General features: G+C 42.5%; 2 non-coding genes across 2 annotated transcripts; one reads left to right on the top strand and one right to left on the bottom strand.

The window, feature by feature from the left end:
- Positions 1–11898: 11898 nt before the first annotated feature.
- Positions 11899–11970, bottom strand: trnat-cgu (transfer RNA threonine (anticodon CGU)). The gene has a single exon. It is a non-coding gene; the product is annotated as a tRNA-Thr (tRNA).
- An 8235-nt stretch (positions 11971–20205) lies between these two features.
- Positions 20206–20287, top strand: trnal-aag (transfer RNA leucine (anticodon AAG)). Its single transcript has one exon. It is a non-coding gene; the product is annotated as a tRNA-Leu (tRNA).
- The last annotated feature ends 694 nt before the right edge of the window (positions 20288–20981 follow it).

Raw genomic sequence — 20981 nt, 5'->3', positions numbered from 1 at the left:
ATTATTATTATTATTAATAATGAACAGTGCATTTAACACTGAGCACATGCGGTCCTTCTTTGCAAAGGATTGCAAAGGTTGGGAATTAGCTTTTCACTCATGTTGTTGAAGACCGTATCCTGGCTGTGTTGCAGAAAATGTCTGGATGCCATCACCGGATCAAGGAGAGGATCAGGGTTTTGGGAAGTCTTTTTGATGCCAGACACTGTGTGTTTCCTGGTTGTAACGGGTGTCATTCTGGACCTAAACAACAGAGAACACCATTGAAATCGCTGAACTGCCTAGCGGACACTTTGTCGCCTTCTTCTGACCTGTAATTAATGCGATTCCCTGAAAACGTGGCACATTATATCTGTGCTACCTTTATGGAGGGTGACCACACTTATAAGGATCATAGATTCGATCACAAGCATCTAAAAACGAGAATGAGAAAATTACATCACGCTATAAGGCTGAATGGCACAAATTATCCTGTTCCTTCCGCAGCAAATGTGAGTTTTTTTGCTTCTTAACACTGAGATAGTTGGAGATATTTGGCAGCTGTGGGATTCCAACTCAACCCTCAAAGAGACCGGAGCTTTAATCCAGCTCTAAACTAAAAACTGGGTGACTTGTAAGGGCTGGTAGGAGAGGAAAAGAATAAATGCTTCTTTTTTGGTCTTTAGCTACTAAAAGAAAGGAAAAAAATATTTGATTATTATTTATTCACTAGTTGTTTTGATCAAATCATTGTAACGCAGTGTCATATTAAGGTATAATATGTACATGAACATCATGTCTGAGTCAGTGATGGCAGCTGACTATCGCTGGAGGACAGTTCATCATGAGCGGGTAAGCTCGCATAATGAGGGAGTAGAGATTGGCCTCTGTGTCGCAGTGTTTTAGGCAAATGTAAGGTTTCTTTCTTGTAAAATATTTTCGAGTGCATTTTTGTTGCTGAAAATTAATCTTGTGCATTTGAATGAATTCTGATATTGTCACCTAATTCTATACATTGTTTCATCTCACTACAACATTTAGAGGAGCTCAACTGCATTAATTAGTTGCATAATGGTAGTATTTCTTGCCTTTTAAATACTTTAGTCCAAAATGTAGAGAAGGTGCTCCTGTTTTCACCATTATAAGAACTGTGATGCACCAGTAATATTTACTCTCATAAAAGTATTGTCATTGTATTGTTCTGTTACAATCTTGAGTGACACAAACCTTCTGTTTTACTGCACTACACTTCTCCAGAGGCCAGTTCAGCACACAAGGATCCTCAGTCAAACAAACACTGCAATCGCTTGATAAAAGCCATTCCTCATCCTTTCTCTTAGTATTGGTGCAACTTTTGTATGCAAAGAAGGCGATTTGACAATGAAAGGTGTAATCATCTTAAAGAGAGTCTGCATGAAGGCATGCACAGCTTAAGGCACATGAAGCTGAATCCGTGAGCTGATTGACACAAAACAATGTCGCTTCGCATTATCCGCAAAGCCGTTTTGCTTGTCTGACCACCTCTTCGCACTTTACAGTGAGCGCATATATTTAAGTTTCTTCTTTTGTATTTTCCTTACTATTTTACTGTCCGTTTCCCCCATGTGGAGATGTATCCACTGCCAAAACTGCTGTCTGATTATTTAAATTATCTGTAAAACTGTTACATGACTTCATCTAATTGTAAATTTATAAGACAGTCTGTGAGACATTTGTGAGAGTAGCTGAATCCCAGGGCTGGTGTGGAATCACACACAGACAGGTCTTCTGTCAGAGCTGTGTAGCTCTGTCCCACTGCTCAGAGCTACAGACTGGTCAAATGGTCACTATTGTAGACACGACCATCGGACCATCGGCTACAAATAATCAATATACTGATCATAGTGTCACTACTGGTGTTTATTACATAAATACTATATATAAATAATAAGATAATTCCACACTCATGTGTGTTATAAAACATTTATAAATTTGGGGAGGCTGACATACAGTAAAGAAAGTAATACTGAAGGGCTGGAAGTCCTGGAAAGGGTTAATAGAAACTTCTTGCTTCTGACCTGGAACAGAGCCCACAGCTGCCAGATCAGTGACCCCTGAGCCCAGTTCACAGAGAGGAGAACCAGGAGCTCTTCTCTGTCTCTAAGAGGCTGTTAGGAAGGAGAAAAGGGGGAGATGTGACTTGAGTCCAGGCTGTTCTGATATTATTCATGAAGCAGCACTGATTGTCTGAATATTTTCTGGTCCTGGATTGTGAAGATAGCGAGCAGTATGGAGTTGAGCTTCAGTCTGAGTGTTAGTCTACACTGTGAATCCGAATGAGAAGAGAATATTGATTTTTTATTCTGCCTCTGAGAATTTTTCTTCTTTGCCAGGTGGTGTTACATCCCTTTTAGATACTCTACACAGACTGCCAGAGAGAAGAGGAGAGAGAGAAATGGACAGATAAGAGCACACGCAGTGAGAGAGACATACGTCTTGATTTACTTTGAAGCAAGTGTTCATTTCCTTTCTGGAACAAGTTGTTTCTGAACTTCAAGACATTCATACAACTTCTGAAAGATAAAATACAAATCTTGCTTATCAGGACAGAAGAAATACTGCAAAAAAGTGCCAGTGATTTTTTCTCATTTTAACGAAATGTGCAGAAAAACAACAGCAGTGCATCTCCATCGTCTTGATTTAGCTTAATACAAGTATTCACTTCCTTTTATGAAAATAAAAACCTGTGAAAGATGAAATAAAGTTCTTGATTATTCTTCGTCAGTGCAGAAGAAGTACTGCCAGCTGACAGGAAAATGCCAGTATTTTATTTTCTTAAACTGCAAACGTATGAATGGTGAAAATGTGTCTCTGTGCAGCTATTAAACAAAGAGCTGGTGGTTCAAGCACACTCAGGGACACGCTTCAGTGTGAAGCTTGCATACACACGAGAGAAAAAAATAGTTTTAATGCACTTCATTAAACGGATGGTGTGCTTATCAATCGTGCATAAAATGTACATAGCAGAGGATGGTTTCGATCCATCTACCTCTGGGTTATGGGCCCAGCACGCTTCCACTGCACCACTCTGCTGATAGCTGTTATAGTGTGATCCAACACAACTTTTCTATCTTTGCTTTCGAAAAGTGCACCCAAGATGAAAAGTCTAAACAGTTAACGCAGACGTCACTTTGAGCACTTGGTCTTTTATAGTACGAATCATCACAAGCTGCTCTACATGGGCGTGTCTTCAAGATCGTTGTGAACCAAAGCTTCTACTTTCCTAGGCAACTGATTCTTTCATCGTTAATTCCCAAATCTTCAATGAGAATCAGTGAAACGAAAACCAAACACACTCGCTTCCTAGCGTGAAAGAAAAATGAGTGAAGCATTTGAGAAATAGCAAGAGTAGTCTGAACAGCTCCAGCCTGTCAACTGCTCTACCAAGAGATCGCTCCCTCTACACCCAGTTTATAACACTGAAAATGATTCAGGAAGCACAGCACAGTTCTAAAAGAAGAGGTTGAAAAGCATCTGAAAAAAATAAAATAAAAAATAAATAAATAAAAATAATAATAAAAAAAGCGTCTGGATACGTAAAATGTCAATTTATCTAAGTAACATCTTCAGCTTTGAAAGATTGTAATCCATATATTTTTGTTTCACTCTTTTTTACATAACAGGCTTTCGATAAATAAACTGTATTGTAATGAAGGCTGCATTAGAAAATGTGTATCTACAGTAGCATTGTTAAATAAAATCGGGACATGTGCCAGTCTCGAATTAATCACTCTTTGCAGGCACACTACGGAAACCTGCAGATGTTCATTGGGAGAAGTGACTCCTGCAAAGAGTGTTAATCGTCGAGAAAAACACTCCTCTCTGGAATATATTTCCCATTTCTAAAGAGCCGATTTTCGCGATTTTTTCCCCAATATTTTTTTTCCTGTGCGGTTATTGATCGCATTCGAAAGATGATTTTCATAATGGACGTGTTACCTGCAAAGTCACAGTGAAACTGTTAATGGCGAAAAGATTCAGAATATATTTTTTTTAAATACCCATTTAATTTTTTAGCATTCTTACAAGCAAATTGTTTATGGAAACGCTAGTGTAAATTACAGTGTAAATAGACAGGAGCTATTACTATTTTAAACACTAGTTGTGATAGCTGTAGCTCTTATCTGCATCTGAGTTCCCGGTATGTATACTATAGGTTATAATTTATCTGCTCGGGCTAGGATACGTTCCTGTTTCTCAGTTTGATCAAATATGTATATTGTTAAACCCTGCAAATTGAAAAAAACGGTGTCGGTGGCGCTGCACTTTAATCATTTACCACTATCTATACAGCTTGCGAAAGATGAAACACAAATCTTGCTTATCAGTGAAGAAGAGGTACTCCCAGCAGGCCAGCTAATACCAGCAAAGTTTTTTTTTCACCCTGACCCAGAGAATGGAGAAAAGAGAGGTGCCTGTGGCTCTGCAGTTTAATCAGTTCGTGAGTTTGGCGGTTAACTGAAAGAATGGTAAACAGAGCTCACCCCAGCCAATCCTTATTCTTTTAAAGAGGAGAAAAATTAACTTTGCCGGCATTTTTACAAGCTATAAAAGATGGCCAAGTGCACAGAAAAAAAACACACTACAGATTATTTTTTGGAGCCAAAGAAGCGATGTCCTTTCCTATTCAATTGATAAAGCTCACCCAGTGAATACTGTTAACAGAATGTGAAAGCATGGTCAACTTTGTAACTGCAACCACAGGAAAAACAGCAAGAAGCAGACTCCATTCTCCATTTAAATCTGTCATGAGAGGTATGTTTTTTGAATGCATGAAGTCAATCCCACGATCGCTTTTGAACTTGGACAAAGTACTTCCAAAGGAGCGCTATGTGCAAAGATTTAACAAGCTCAACCCCCGCCAACGATTCGGTGTGAAGAAGCAGAACATTCAAGTTTCACAGACAGAAACAGCACGCCAGGATAACCAACATTAAAACGGAGGGCACACTACAATTTGCATTGACACAAAAGTGATCTCGGCAGATGTCGTTCCCTGCATAACGCAAAAAGTGGCAAAGCGCATTTGGGTTGAGAGGACGCAAGAAGGTTTTTGTTTTGTGCCTTGATGTCAAGCTGACAAAGTATCTTTAAACACTTTGCTTAGTTTCTCGAGAGACTGCTGAACAGCATAGGATCTACACACACAGACTGACGGAACACGTCCACATCTTTAGGGTGGTAATTACTTAACAACAGGCTATACACTTATAAGGCTACACAGGACACTAAAACTACTACGACACTATTTATATATGGAGGGTCAGCTGCTGGTCATCGAGCTGACCCTCAGACTCTCCCCAGCTACAACTCCCAGCCTGCTCCGTGGTGCTATGAGTGCCTAGGTACTCTTCCTCCTCACCACCGGGAGAGGGCGTTACAATACTTACGAGGAGGACATCGCTCTCTCCGACCCCCAACATCGTGTCCCAACCCACCGTACTGGAAGCCGACGCGTGCTGTTATTCCTTTACAGAGCAGAAATGACAACCTAGGAGCCGAGAGATAATTTCAGCATTTCGCGTCTGAACGGAAAACACAAACAACCAACTCAGAATGACTTGCTTCTGACGCTTTTCAAAGCGTTCTTTGTGCACGACGACTGTGCCGCCTAGCAGACACAAATGGGTTGTGGCTTGAAAACACAAGCGATGTTTATTTTTTGACCGGAAAGGTGCAAATGGAGCACAGCATTTCTCATTGCTCTCCGTGGCGCAATCGGTGAGCGTGTTCTGCTATTAACTGAAAGGTTGGTGGTTCAAACCCACCCAAGGATGACCTTCTTAGTATTGTCAATGTAAACACTGTCTCCACTAAAGCCGAAACCGTAACCCTCTTTATATATTAAGTCTTTTGCTTGTGTCTAACAACAACACTAGAGACCGGGGAAGTCCAATAGTGATCAACACTGCAACTCCCCAGAAAACCATTTTCACCCATAGAAAAGTATATTTGAATGGCTGGCGGGAGATATCAGTTATACTCCTGTTGCGTCCTCTGCTAAAATCGTTTAGAAATACAACGAGGAATTGTTTGAGAACTTGACAAGCATTGTTACGTTAGCACTGTGAAGGTGGATATTGATATTTTAATATATTTACCTTAATTTTAACATAAATATAAAGATAAATGCTGTAGTAGTTCAGGTGGGTAGCTGCGTCAGCATGCGTAGGCTGCAAAGGAACAAGTAATAGGTTTATTCCATGCTGAAAAAAAGAAGAAAGAGAACACAACGTTTCGGCCGTGGAGCCTTCTTCAGGTGTGAGAGAGACAGGGCAGTAGGCAAAGGTAAAGTAGCGGGAGAACAAAGGTTGGGAGGGAGGAGGAGTGAGAGGCGGGAGCAGGGGACAGAAAGAGAGGCCAATCAAGAGGTGTGAAGTCAGAATGGGTGCAGAGAGGTGTGAAATGAAACTTCCAATGAATGGAGAAAATTTAAAAGAACAGTAATCTGTCGTTAAGGGAAGGGAGAATGTGTGATCCTAACTGCAGAATAATTTTAGTTTCGGTGGTCTTTCTGATGTATGAGTTTGGAAAACCGTCTTTGAGAACACAGACGGAGAGATTAGTGTGGTCGTGGCCGTCAGAGGTGAAATGAGAAACAATGGGCTTGGAGAGATCTTTAATCTTCACAGCCCTGACGTGTTCTCTGAAGCGGTCTCCGAGTCTCCTTCCTGTTTCTCCAATGTAGATGGCTGGGCATTTACTGCAAGAGACAGTAAATAAGGTTGCTGGAGGTACAAGATGCTGTCTGGGTGATCCGGAATTGTCCTGAGGGGCCTTGAATGAGTGTGGTGGTGGCTGTGTACTTGCAGGTGATACAGCGAGCTCTGTTGCAAGGGAAAGTGCCTGGTGTGGATGGTTGTTGAGGGCGGTCAAGGGAGCTGTGAACAAGGAGGTTACGCAGATTAGGTGGTCGGCGATATGAGATGATAGGGCGATCAGAAAAGAGGGCCCCAATGGAGGGATCATCCTGTAGGATGGAAAAATTCTGGTTAATGGTCCTGGGGATAGGAAATGTGTTAGGGTGGTAAGGAAGCACCAAGGGAATGCGGTTGTTACGGCGGGAGTTCCTGATCGGGTTGATGGTCCGGGGGGTGTTTTTGGCTCGGGCAAGGGCCCTGTCAATCACACTGCTGGGATATCCTCTGTTGATAAAAAATGAGTACATTTCGAGGGCTTGGTTCTCGAAGTCGATGTCATCGCTGCATAGTCTTCGTAACCTAAGGAACTGTGAAAAAGGAAGAGAGTTTTTAGTGTGGTTGGGGTGAAATGAGCTGTACAGGAGGTAGCTGTGTGAATCCGTGGGTTTGTAATAAACTGAAGTGGAAAGTCGGGGGTAGTTGATAGACAAGTGGATGTCTAGAAACGGAAGAGTGGTGGAAGATATGTGAACTGTATATTTGAGGGACGGGTGGAAGTTGGTGAAATGGTGCAGGAAGAACTCGAGCTGATCGTTGGAGCATGTGGTGGCACCGACGCAATCATCAATATATCGTTTGTAGAGGTCAGGGACATAGCCAGTGTAGGAGGCGAAGAAGCGTTCTTCTACCCAGCCGACAAAAAAGATAAATGCTGTACAATCTATGCTGTACAATCAAACACAGTTATATTTTGAGTCTCATACTGATCGTTGTATGGATCCAAAAGAAAATTTTAAAGCTGATACATTTTCGATTGGAATTTGCTTCTAGCTGCAATCGGTATCTTTTACTTTATGTATGGTAGTGGAAATATATTTTTTAAATGTTTTCTAAAGAAGATCCCATGAAGTATTGCCAGGACCTGCCTTTAGCGCTCAGTAGCGATAACACTGTTGATATAGACAGAGAAGAACTGTAAGATGAATTGATGATCTAAGCTAAAATAGCTCTAACACCCCTCCTGTAACAGTGTTCGTATTCATAGCAAGTAATATTCTTTTTCAACCCCGAACGTAGCTTTTGCATTAAGTGTTATGTAACCATTAGCGATTTTGGAAGCTTCTGTAGAGCGCACTTTTTCAAACTGAAGCTTATAAGAACATTATTCAAGACTCACCATGGCCCAGAGTCGTTCATCGGGACAAGGATTAACATCAATTGAAAGTACTCCAAAATTACAAGAATAGGCAAATATTAAAACAGCACCATAACTTCTTGAGTTCCAATCTCTTTCCTGGTTCAGGCCATGTAAAATGACATAATCAGTGGTGTCATGCCGAGGTTGTGAGTTTAACCCTCACCTGGAGCAGCCAGGTTTTCTGTCTTGACAGGTAAACAGTGTTTTGTGTTATTTGCTAAATGGAGAGAGGATTCTGTGTTAATTGGCTCCTCCTGGGAGAGGTCAAGATGAGAAGTTCACGAGGCTGGTGGTAAATATCCTGTTCAGGAATATCGTGGCTGTAGGGGGTCAGATCTATAAATATAGTAAACACATTAGTGGAGATGGTGTGCCTGCTCTCTGTGTGAGAGCCGGGCAGGAAGAAGAATCTGTGGTCAGGGAAGAAAAGACCCTCTTCAGAAGAGCGGTGCTTCTCACAGGAGAGAATGAAAACAAAATCTTTTTCAGGGATGCTGATTTTTCTCTTTGGGGGAATTAAGAGCACTTCTAGCAAGTGACCTTGTGGCACAACGGTAGCGTGTCTGACTCCAGCTCAGAAAGTTGTGTGTTCAAATCATGTTGAGATCAGCTGATGTGTTCGCAGGTTCTGCTGGTGCTGAACCTTGCGATCATGCCACATAGGTCATCTGAATGAAATAACAAAGGAATATAGAACATGCAGTCAGAAGCGTATGCAATGAATCATTTTGAACACGACAAGAGAAAAGCCACACTGCACATCCGCAGAACATGACGTCCGACTTTAGAGACAGTAACATCAGAGATTGGAAGTTCTTGGTCCAGGTTGGAGGGTTGCACCGATTCTGAGTCTTGTTAGCTGGAATGGATGGGTTTGGGGGTGTTTATACCAGAGCGGTCCAGGAGGGGGGTGCAGGTGTCTCAGGGGCATTCTTGTTTTTCTATGAGTTCAGGTTGATTCTGTTGGTTCTGTCATGAATCTCCCTCATGCAAGCAAGCGCTCCCGCATTCCCTCAAGCTCTCCCCGCACCAAACATGCAAATCAGTCCTCTACTTAAACCCTAATCTGTCCCCCAGTCATTGCTCACGATTGAGATTCTCTCCCAGAGCTTACCTACTAACTACGCCTTTGCCTTACTACGACTTCTCCCCTGGACCTCGACCCTGCTTTTCTGACTACCGCTTTAGCCACTCGATTTTGTACCTTCACCTGTTTTACGCTTTCTCGGATCCTGACCCCAGACTGTCTCTTCGTTTACGCCTCTGCCTTCTGAATCCACACCTACGCAACTTCTACGCCTTCCCGGACTCTGACCCCTGCTAATCCCTCGACTACACCTTCGCCTGTTGATTCTGTGCCTACACCTGTACCACGCCTTCCTGGGCTCGGACCCCTGCTTGTTTACTCTGACTACGCCTGCGTCTCGCGCCAACCCTACCAAGGGCACTACATTGGATCCCTATCCTCAGCATTCAGCCCCTGCGTGACAGGTTCTGAGTGTCTTGGTTACATCTGTTTGTTTGTATAGATGAAAAAGCTATTGAAGAGCACCCCCACACCCCCAACACATCTCGGTGGAAGTTGCCATGTTCAAAAAATCCTAAAAAGAGAATTAAAGTTTCACACAACAAAGCATGACTGTGAAAGGTCAGGTGGCCTGCCTAGTGAGCACAACACTTGATCAAAGTAAAAAAATAATTAAAAAATAAAGAAATGGTCCACAACTCAAAGCAAGGTTGTATAAGTTTAGGAAAGCTGTCTGGTGTGTAAAACACCTGGTTGCAGCACTGTGGCTGTTGTGCTTGAAGAGCTATTGACTCATGAATAGCACCCGCCCATCCCCATGTACCGCCTGTCTAATGGTGCCATATTGAAAAAATCATAAAAAAATAAAGAAAGGGGCCACAGCCACAGCAAGGTTGTATAAGGTTAGGGGGCCTGTCTGGTGTGTAAAACACTTGGTTTCAGCAGTGTGGCTGTTGTATTTGAAATGCTATTGAGCCATGAAGACAACCCACCTGTCCCAGTGTATTACCTGTAGTGTTATCTTCAGAAAATCGTAACAAAATAAAGAAAGGGGCCACAGCCACAGCAAGCTTGTATAAGGTTAGGGGGCCTGTCTGGTGTGTAAAACACTTGGTTTCAACAGTGTGGCTTTTGTACTTGAAATGCTATTGAGCCACGAAGAAGACCCACCTTTCCCAGTATATTACCTGTAGTGGTATCTTCAAAAAAGCATAAAAAAATAAAGGTTCCACAACCCAAAACAAAGCTGGGAAAAGTCAGAGGACCTGCTTAGTGTGCAAAACACTTGCAGCATTGTGGGTTCTGTGGTTTAAATGCTATTGGTTTGTGAACAGAATACCCCTATCCCAGTGCATTGTGCCACATTAAATAAACGCACGAGAAAAAGAGATTCAGAACACAAAGCTGTGTCAGTGTTCTGTGTAAAAAGTCGGTCTGAACATCATGGGAGCTGTTTTTAATAAGCTGCTGAGAAAAGAATATTTTAATCTTCCTGTTGTCAGTAGTATTGTCAATATAGTTGACCCTTACCTGAATGAAAATAGGATGTAAAGGAAGGGTTTCAGAAATCAAGCAAAGCTTTATTCCCATGCTTACAGTCTGGGTAATTGGAGACTGCGCTGTTCTGCTTCCTATGGTCAGATACGGGTTTTTTGCACGAAGCCATATTGAACAGTATTTCTCGCGTTGTGAACGTGTGCACACAGATGTCCCCCGGGTTCCAGTTCGTGCGTAATTACGGTGCGATGAAAAACTGGATGTTTAAAAAAAGATAATTAGCTCACTGATACTTTGATGTAGAGGCTGTGGAAATATCCACAAGTTGTGGTCTTTAAAATGCATTTGGCTTGAAGGCGTTCTGTGCTTCCATTGCGAAGATATGGACAAAAGAATATTCGAGTGTGGTCAAAAAAACGTCATAAAAACGACAAAGTGAAGGCTGAGAAAGCATTCACAATGTATTTTATACACAAAGCATGTGTTTTTGTAACTCTAAGAGATTTCGCGAAAGCGCTACAGGCATGCCAAAATCGTTTAAGAACTTCAAGCTAACTTTACCCCAGTAGCATTGGTCAGTGCGGTCAGGTCGGGACTAAAACGATAGTAAGGTGCTGGTTCAAGCATATCTAGGCACGCCTTTCTCACTGTTCCATCGTGAACATCATCTAGAGAAAAAGTGGCATGTACTGTTTAATACATTATTGACTTTAATGATATTTTGAGGGAATACAAATGCATTGCATGTATTTAATTACAGCCCGTAACAACTGACTACCTGAGTCGATATCATTGGCAATTTCCAATATCAACATCAGAAACTTCAAGAAAAATAAGATTCCATATCTTGGAATGTAGGGCGGGAGAATTCATTTATACTCCTGTTGCATCTTGAGCTAAACTTTTTTTTTTTAAATATGACGCAGATTTGCTCAAGATACTTGTAATCGCCTTAAAGAGAGTTTTCATGAAGACATACATCGGCTAGCTCTCCACTGTTAATTGACAGAACTTTTGAAGAAACTGTTCTCATATAAGCAACATACAAATTACACATCTTAATGAACATGAAGGGAAATCCGGGTTGTGAATAACATAAAACTGTCACTTCACATAATTGAGTTCTTGAGGCTGGCACCTAAGACCACTCAGCCATCATGACAAGCAGTGGAGGATGCCTGTTGCTTTGTCAAAGGATTATTAACTACTACTGACAGTTCTTTTATTATTATTACAGAGATTACTACATTGCAAGGCAACTGACGATTTAGATAAAGGTATGTTGTGGTAAGTAAACCAGGCACGGACAGGGTTCGAACCCGCACTCTTCGGTTTACGAGACCAACGCCTTACCACTTAGCCACCGTGCCCCCGGGTTTTTTTTTTTACATTTTGAAAATAAAAAAAATCTTTGTGCACAAATTGCAATGGCAGGAGGAGTAAAACAAATATGATTATGATGTACAGTAATTGTCCACTTGATGAAATATTCACTTTTTTGGCCCTCTGAATATAGCTCTACTGTGGAGCTGGCTTCAGACTCTGCTTATAGCGCCCGTTAAATAAAATAGATATTTTATTTTTACAGGAAGACGCATTCTGAAATGAATCTCTGCAGTTTTAGAAAAGTTTTGAATGGCGTATTTTATACAACGCACAAACAGTATTCTAATTGCAGACTGCAGATCTGTGCAGCAATCGTACTACATTTCACTGTGATTCTGAAATACTTCTAGCAAACATATTCAGGTTTCCTTGAACTTTTAATTAAAAAACGACTTTGATTTCAATCTCTGATGTCACTGTAAACTCGGACGTGATGTTCCGCAGATGTGCAGTGTGCCTTCTTTCTTATTCAAGTTTACTGGATTTTTTAAATGAAAATACAAACTGGCCAGTTTCAGACACATGAAGACTAAATAAATGTCACTAGAAATGACAAATTTGTAGTGTAAATCCGCCAGGCTGATTTACGTGTCTGACAATCTCTCTCCTCCCTCTTCTGCAGTGAGCACTATTTTTTCATTTTCTTCCCTTGTAGTTTCCTTGCTCTTTTACTGTCCCTTTCCCCCACGGAGAGACAGAAAACATGCCGAAATCCTGTTTTCCTGCAACGTCAGTCTGTGAAGGGAAAGGATTTTATGCAGCTTCAGTGGCACAATTGGTCAGCGTGCGGTACTCACACAGCAGTGCACAGCAGAGTCATGCCGAGGTTGTGAGTTCAAGCCTCACCTGGAGCAGTGTGGCTTGTCTTTAGCTACTGAAAGCAACTGTCCACTTTAGATACTGCTACTTATAGGTCGTCCTTAACACCTTATCTAACAGGATTGTAGCCTGTTAGGTATTTGCTGGAGATCCGGTCTAAATTAACATCAAAGGAACAGGTAAAGGTTTATTCCACGCCGCAGCTGAAGAAGGTTCCACGTTGTGTTTCCTTCTCCTTTCAGCATGGAATAAACCTATACTTTTTCCTTTGCAGCTGACGCAGGTCACTACTTAAATTCCCATCAGCTGTGGACCCCCAGCTGATCTCTACACAGATAGATGAGAGATATCTTCTTAGACGAGAGGTCTGCTGGGACTAAGGGAGCACGATGGGGTACCCAAGACTTGAAAAAGCTCTCGCATTAGATTCTGTGTTTATGTTGTTTCCCAGATTTGTTTTTAATGTTCTTTTTGTTTTGAAGTTGTTCCTTTAAGTATTTTTTTTAAATTTTATTTTCTGTAGTAGTTAGATTACTACAATGATTTACCTAGAAGGCTTCTCGCATTGTGGTTGTAGTGTTTTCGGGTTACAAGTATTTTTTTTTTCTACTGATAGGACCCCACGCATTACTGTGGGACTAGTTAACTTAAGTTCTTATATTTTACCTGAAATTACCACATAAACTACTACTCTGTTTTTCTTTTTTTTAAGAAAGGCACAAATGATGTTTTTTTTTTCTTGCAGCTGATTGGCAATGACCCTACAACGGGTCATTGCAACCAATGTGGCTGCTGAAATTTGTCAGCAGCTCCATACTAAACCTGTTCTCAATTGCAACAAACCTAAAATAACATATGCTGCCCATTAGATGCTACCGATGTAGGAGACTAACTTAAACCACCTCTTCACAGGGTTTATGTAGCTCAGTACAGGAACAGTCGATCGCATTTGAACTGTTCTGAATGTAGTGGAAATAATATAGTCACAAAGTAACGAACAAACGCACCACTCGCTTGAAATATTTACTGTAGCTAAAATTGTTTTCTAGACACCACAACTATTCACAATGAATTTGATCAATACATGTCTTTATTAATAAAAGTGTAATTTATTAATAATTAAGATTAATGTATATCTTTATTAGTAGCTGTATTACCGGTAATGCATGTACAGTCCTTAATATGGGATAGTGAACTTTCAGGTATCCTGGGGAGGTAAGAAAACTGAAATGAAGGAAATACATATTTAAAGGGGGTGTAAGTCTTAAATGTGTTATGTTACATCTGGGTGTTAACTGAATAGATTGTATTTCTTATTGTGATTTGACACATGTCTTTCTCAGGAGACAGCAGAAAAATTGGGGAATTTGCAGGTACAGAAAATAACTTGAAGTGAACAGGCAAATGTAAGGTTATGTTAAAGAAAAAAAAACTTTGTCACCTTTTTCAACATGATTATTTAAAACAGTTTATCAGAACCGTATCTCTCCTCGATTCTGTGGCTGTGGTCCAACAGTAACAGTGGTGAAACAAGCAGAATGTGTGGAAAGAATTGGAGACGTAACAGGAGACTCATCCAGTCGATAGAAGGGTTGTGTACGCTGAGAAGTGTAGTTTAAAAACTTAACAAGCCAGGGAGGAGTCAAACCTACAAACTTCTGATCTGAAGTCAAACGCATTATCCATTGCGCCACTGGCTCTGATACCCTAAAGCCACCACTGTGAGCTTTGTGCTGCTATTAGTAATACTGTAGCACTCCGGTGTTCACAAGAGCCCCCCACCACCAGGGACTCAAACCCAGGCCTCCTGCATCACTCAACAGGGACCTAGCCTGTTGAGCTAAAGAGCAATTTCCCTTTAGTCCTGCGGCTGTGTCCCTGCTATTACAGGGAAGGGCAGTGACATCACCGCTCTGGTAAGCCGGCTCTTACACACTCAATGGTGGCCGTATGCGTTACACTCTCCCCCGCTTAACTCACCAACCTCAGCAAAGGGCTATCCCATCCCACTGCTGACACCAATGTAACGCTCCAGGGTTCACATGGGCATCCTCGCCACTGCCACATCAGGTCAGTCCCCCACCGTCGGGGACTCAAACCCAGGCCTCTAGCATCACTCAACAGGGACCAAGCCTGTTGAACTAAAGGGAGACCGTCCATAAGCTCAAGCGGTTGGGTCCCTGTTGAGCTATGGTGGCGGTTGCAGGTTTGAGTCCCCGACGGTGGGGGGCTGACTTAAGTGGCAATGGCAAGGGTGCCTGCCTGAACCCCCAACCATTACAATACTATACATCGCTCTGGTCCAAATTTTCTCAATTTGATTCACGTGTTTTCTACTTGTATTTAGCTACTAGGTCTTTCATTTGGTCTGTTTTAAAAATAGCATCTCAAACGATTTTATGTGTCATGCTGAAATTCACACACGGGGGATGTCACATGAAAGACAATTACAGATAAGATGTTGCGTTTAAAAAGAAATCCAGAGTGGCAGTAGAAAACAAAGCCTTATAAATGAGATGAAAGTGCTTGTAATGTAGTATGCTCTCTGAAGGCACTAGTTCTGTAGGGTTTGGGCATTTACTGGGACAATTATTAATTGTAGCAGTAAATCACAAAATTGATTCTTTTGGTGGCTTTAGAATCCAACCATGCGATATAACTCAAACAACGCACACACACAGGTACTAATACACGAGGATACATTTATTAATACATAGAATATGCATATAAACCTAACAGATCTTATCAGGAGGGTTATCAGAATACAAAAGGTATATAGTCAGTCAGTTATGAAGAGTTACACATCAAGAGGACATACGTTCAGTATATCATTCATTTAGATCGTTTCGTAAATGAACTTGGTTATAACTTCTACATTAGATACTCAAAACAAGTACATAACTCTTAGGAATTAAATTGATATCAACTGGTTGGGATAACAATTGAATTCTCAAGCTGTAATGCATTGAAGTTGAATACTCATCTAATCTCTGGGGATTCAGATCTCCTGCGGGCACAAAGAAACAGTTGCAGGCTGTTGCTGTCCAATCCGCGCTCTCTGGCTCCGTGACAGGCTGTGCTGTGCGGCTTGCGACGGTGCGCTGCTGATGCTCACTGACCGGCTGGTTAGTGTTGGATTTAACTAGCAAAGTTTGTGCACAGGAGAAAAGATGACTGTGGGTCCCAGCAAGTCAGGAAGAGGACCGGTTCGTTCCTGATGAAGAGCTAGTTCTGAATAGTGATTCAGCTGTCCACAGTTCCGACCTGTTCACGAGGCTTGCTGCTGGTGCTAACCTCGGGTGGATCCTCTGGTTACTCTCTGGCAACCTCCGCTCTAGACTCTTAGAACAAAGGAAAGTTCTGGCACTCGGATACATTGGCCATTCCGTGGTTGTCCGGGCTGAGTCTCAGGATGGTCAGGAGGCGCGCTGCGAGAATGTCCTGCCCTTGGGAGCCTTCTGCTCCTGGGCTGTCCTGCCCTGGAATTCTCCTTTGAATTCCCTTTAGAAAAGTCTACAGAATTCTCCTGAATCTTACTGAATCTCTTCGGCTCTCTGTGTTGCCTGTTTTTACCTGGAGGAACTTCAGCCCGTTGATTGGCTGAAAGTTCCATGGGCATCAGAGTCCCACGTGGGTTACTCGGCCCTACCAGTCCGTGATTGCTTGATCAAGGTGAGATATGAGTCACTTACTCCTGACACTTAGGAATGCAGTCCAGATGTCCATCTGGCACTCCCTAGACATATAGGCGCCAATGGATGACCATTGATCATGATAGCCAGGCTTCGCTAAGTGCATCCCCCTTTGGGAGCTGTCCTAGGAAACCTTATCAAAGGAAACCTTAAATCAGCCTGCATGAATAGTTTCTCTGTGGCTGCACCACAGAGATGAACAGAGATATGAGGCCTAATTTGGGAAAGCTCAGAAACACTTAATTCTGCCTTATTAATAAGCCTCGCCGCTACATGCTCTACCACTGAACTAAACTGACAGGCACTTTTGCCTGCGGCTCTTTAATTGAGTTAGGGAGAGTGAAGCGTCTACACAGTATACAATTTAAAGGTCGAAGCAAGACAATGTGATGCGAGGAGAATTCACAAAACGAGCCTCTGCTTTATCGTTTACTGAGCTTTCAATGAACATCTAAGTGAAAGACAAATTCACTATTTTCACTTTTTGTTTAAAGAACACTTTTATCACGTTCTGCACTCCCGATGGTGTTTTACGGTGCTTTTTTCTACACTCCTGATTTGAGGATCCCCAGCTAAAATATTTTTTAAATACAACAAAATTCCGATATATTGAATAGCATTTATGTTTACATTTATATTCATTCGTGCCAAAAGCTTGTGTTCTCTGCATATATCAGGATGTGGAAAGAGGCCCAATCACATCTGGAGTAGATAGTATTTAGGTCAAAGCTAATTCAAAGTGCGTCTCTGGGTGTGTTTGAATTACCGACGTGTTTGACTGAAGGACAAGCTCACGGTGCCATAAAAATTGACACACGTCATCTTTTCTTCTACATTCACAGGTTTTACGCTAAAGACAAAAAAAATTGTTGTCGTTTTCTTGCTAGCTGGCACTAATTATTCTGCACCAACAGGGAAGATTAGTATTTTATCCATCGCAATATGTGTGGAATTTGTTTTTAAAAAAGTTGCTCCAGAAATGAACACTTCCATTAAAGTTAAGGCAGACACCTGTTGCTGTCCACAACGACCAACTCTGCATGGCAAGAGAGGAAGAAAAGCACTGTGGTGATTTGAACCCAGAAGCTTATTTACTAAACATGCACGTTAACCAGCTAAGCCACAGCACCAATGGAGCACTCTCCTTTTACAGCCTCTTAGACACACCGCTCTGAGATACCTGTGTTCTGTGTGCGCTGAGCCTGCTCGCTGAGCAAGTGTTGAGAAATGGCTTTTATCTGGTTATTTCAAGTCCAAGGAGCTCAATATGCTTTTTATGTTTGACATCTTCAAGGAAAATGGTGAAATCTCAGGTGGAAGAGGAAAATGATCCTTGAGTAGAGGAAATACGACCATCTTGAGCACTAACTCATGTCAGGAGGCTAACTTCTGGGATGAGGTGGTGGAGTGGTAAGGCGATGGACTACTAATCCATTGTGCTCTGCACATGTGGGTGTGAATCCCATCCTTGTGAAGTTCAGCAGTTGACAAATGTGCCTTTTTAAACTGGGTGTGCTTTCGTTTAGTCTTTCGCTCCTGTACTACAGCAGTAATATTTCTAGATGTGCATGAACATGGTATAGTAGGCTGACGGCAGGAACATGTGGTCCACAAGCAGTGACAGTATCAGAGGTGTCTGCAGTGTGTTGGTTTGTGAGCACTAATAAAATAACTTGCCGTGGAAGCACGTGTGCCTGCATTAATACAGCTCCATTGAGCAGAAAAAGCAACACAAACACCGACTTGTCAACAGGAAGTTTCCGTAGCTGAAAACACAGCCATTGTGCTCCAGGTGAAGCTTGTGTCGCAGGATGTGTGTCATTGAGGCAGTCACGGTCTGGGATTGATTGGGTTATGTTGATTTGTGTTACAGGGTGTGGGTCATTGAGGCAGTAACAGGCTGTGATTGATTAGGTTATGTTGATTTCCAGGATGGTGTCAATGTTGCCTCTCACTCAAGGGGGTGACTGCAGTTGTCCCAATTAATACAGGAACAGTCAGTAACAACAGTCACACCCAAGTCGTTCAGGGAGCAATTAGGTATCGAGACTTGGAGGTGTGAGGAGTCGCTGAGCCAGTTTTAGCCAGACCAAGGGGTGAACTGATAAGGTTCCATGACACCTAGCTCAGCACTCCAACACCCCTCAAACAACACAAGCTTCCTCCTGGACCCGTTTCTGACAGGGACAGTGGAAACCCCCCTGAAAGGGATTGGCTAAGGAGAGGGATAAAAAGACCTGAGACAGAACAGAGGGGGCTCCCGATTCCCACTGGACCCTGGAGACGACACAGGCAGCACAAGGGAAGCTGTGAAATGCAAGACCCCGGAGGTACTCTGCAGAGACTTCTAATACCTGGAGGCAAGGATCTACTGGTTCAGTAACTGACGACAACAAGAGACATTGGCATTGAAACAGAGGTACTGTACAGAGACTTTTAACACCTGAAGGTGAGGAACAAGGAAACTGGCACAGTTAGCACAGAGAGGAATGTAATACAGTCGCAGAGGATTTCTATTGTTACCTGAACAGAGACTGGGGAAATAGGACTGGGCGATACCACTCTCCTTAAAGTGGGCCATCAGAGACTACAGGTACTAAGTAGAGACGTTCGAGGGACCTCTCTTTAGTATTTCACAGGAAAGACTGCTGCCCCTCTGTATTCATTTTGACCCTGGGAAGGACCTCTTGCTGCTGTGAATTCTGTTTTCGTTGTGTTTTTGGGTGATAGTGCATGTGAATGTAGTTGGAAAATAAAAAGGGCACTTATACAATACAAATGCTTGTCGCTGGTCTGTGTGTGCATTCGTGATTCTAGGAGATAAACAGAACCTGTGGTAATGTAGAGGGGCCCTAGCACCCCGTTTGTATTGCTAGGTGGTGTAGTCGTACATGAGGCAGGAACATCCCTCGCCCATAGGGTTCACCTTACTGTGACACCTTCTTCGTCTATGTTTTTTGAGTGAACTGCAAATGATCTTAGTATTGCAGTGCCGTCCCAAATAACCGATCCGAACAGTCTGCTTTACAGAGGAGCACTGCCGGAGCTTATCGTTGGAAACGATTGCTGGATTCTTCGAATTCGACTGAACTATAGCACAGATCTGCAGTCCACCATTAGAATACTGTGGGTGTGCTGTATAAGCCATACCGCCCAAAATAGTTCTAAAACAGGAGATGCATCCTCGTTTCGGAATGTGGTATAAAGTGAAATGGTCTGGGAAGAGTCCTATGTTTGAACAGTTCAAAATAGACGTAAAGGGGTATTTACGGACTCTTTCGAAATGTAAGAACAAGCTGTGCGGACCTTATCTTTATTTACCTTGTGTAATCGTTTTTCATAAAGTGTAATTGTATTATAGCATGTGCCCCTCACGATTTTCTTGATACGTTATATGTGCTCTTGTTTGTATTGTATGTAGTTTTGTTGTTCAAATAAAACGTAAAAGACACAACTTTCCGGATGCGGCTGCTGTAAAAATAAAATGACATCAAGGGTGCTGTACGCAGAGGTCTGAAACCTGCTCCACAGAAGATCTTTATCCAGAGGTGTTAAAGAAGTCGAGATCTCGCCATGAGAGGGGAAGCATCTCAGAAAAAGCAGGTGCAGTCGGTTCCACGGTCATAACGCCACTAATTCGGGCGACAAGAGCAAAACCCACCCGGCTTCCTGCGGGCAAGTAATGAGACAAAGAGACAGTGCACAGCGGGTAGCGTGGCCGAGCGGTCTAAGGCGCTGGATTAAGGCTCCAGTCTCTTCGGGGGCGTGGGTTCAAATCCCACCGCTGCCAGGTGCTTCTGTCGAGACCCCCTTTCAGCTGGCTTCAGACGAAAGGGAGGGAACTGCTTTTTGGCAGTCTCTCGAGAAACTAAGCAAAGTGTTTAAAGATACTTTCTCAGCTTGACATCAAGGCACAAAACAAAAACCTTCTTGCGTCCTCTCAACCCAAAAGCGCTTTGCCACTTTTTGCGTTATGCAGGGAACGACGTCTGCCCAGATCACTTTTGTGTCAATGCAAATCGTAGTGTGCCCTCCGTTTTAATGTTGGCTGTGCTGCTTCTGTCTGTGAAACTTGAATGTTCTGCTTCTTCACACCAAATCATCGGTGGGGGTTGAGCTTGTTAAATCTTTGCGCATAGCGCTCCTTTGGAAGTACTTTGTCCAAGTTCAAAAGCGATCGTGGGATTTACTTCATGCGTGCCAAAAAGCATGCCTCGCACGACAGATTTAAATGGGGAATGGAGCCTGCTTCTTGCTGTTTTTCCTGTGGTTGCAGTTACAAAGTTGATCATGCTTTCACATTCTGTTAACAGTATTCACTGGCTGAGCTTTATCAGTTGGTTCGTAAAGGAATCTCTGCTTCGGTTCCAGAAAAGTCATCTGTGGTGTGTTTTTTTCCGTGCCCATGGCAGTCTTTTAAAGCTGGTAGTAGTGGCGGCGAAGTTAATTTTTTAACCTCTTTAAAAGAATAAGGACGGGCTGGG

Source organism: Lepisosteus oculatus, chromosome 14 (assembly GCF_040954835.1).
Source record: "Lepisosteus oculatus isolate fLepOcu1 chromosome 14, fLepOcu1.hap2, whole genome shotgun sequence".
NCBI classification, from domain to species: domain Eukaryota; kingdom Metazoa; phylum Chordata; class Actinopteri; order Semionotiformes; family Lepisosteidae; genus Lepisosteus; species Lepisosteus oculatus.
This window is presented reverse-complemented; position numbering and strand designations above follow the sequence as displayed.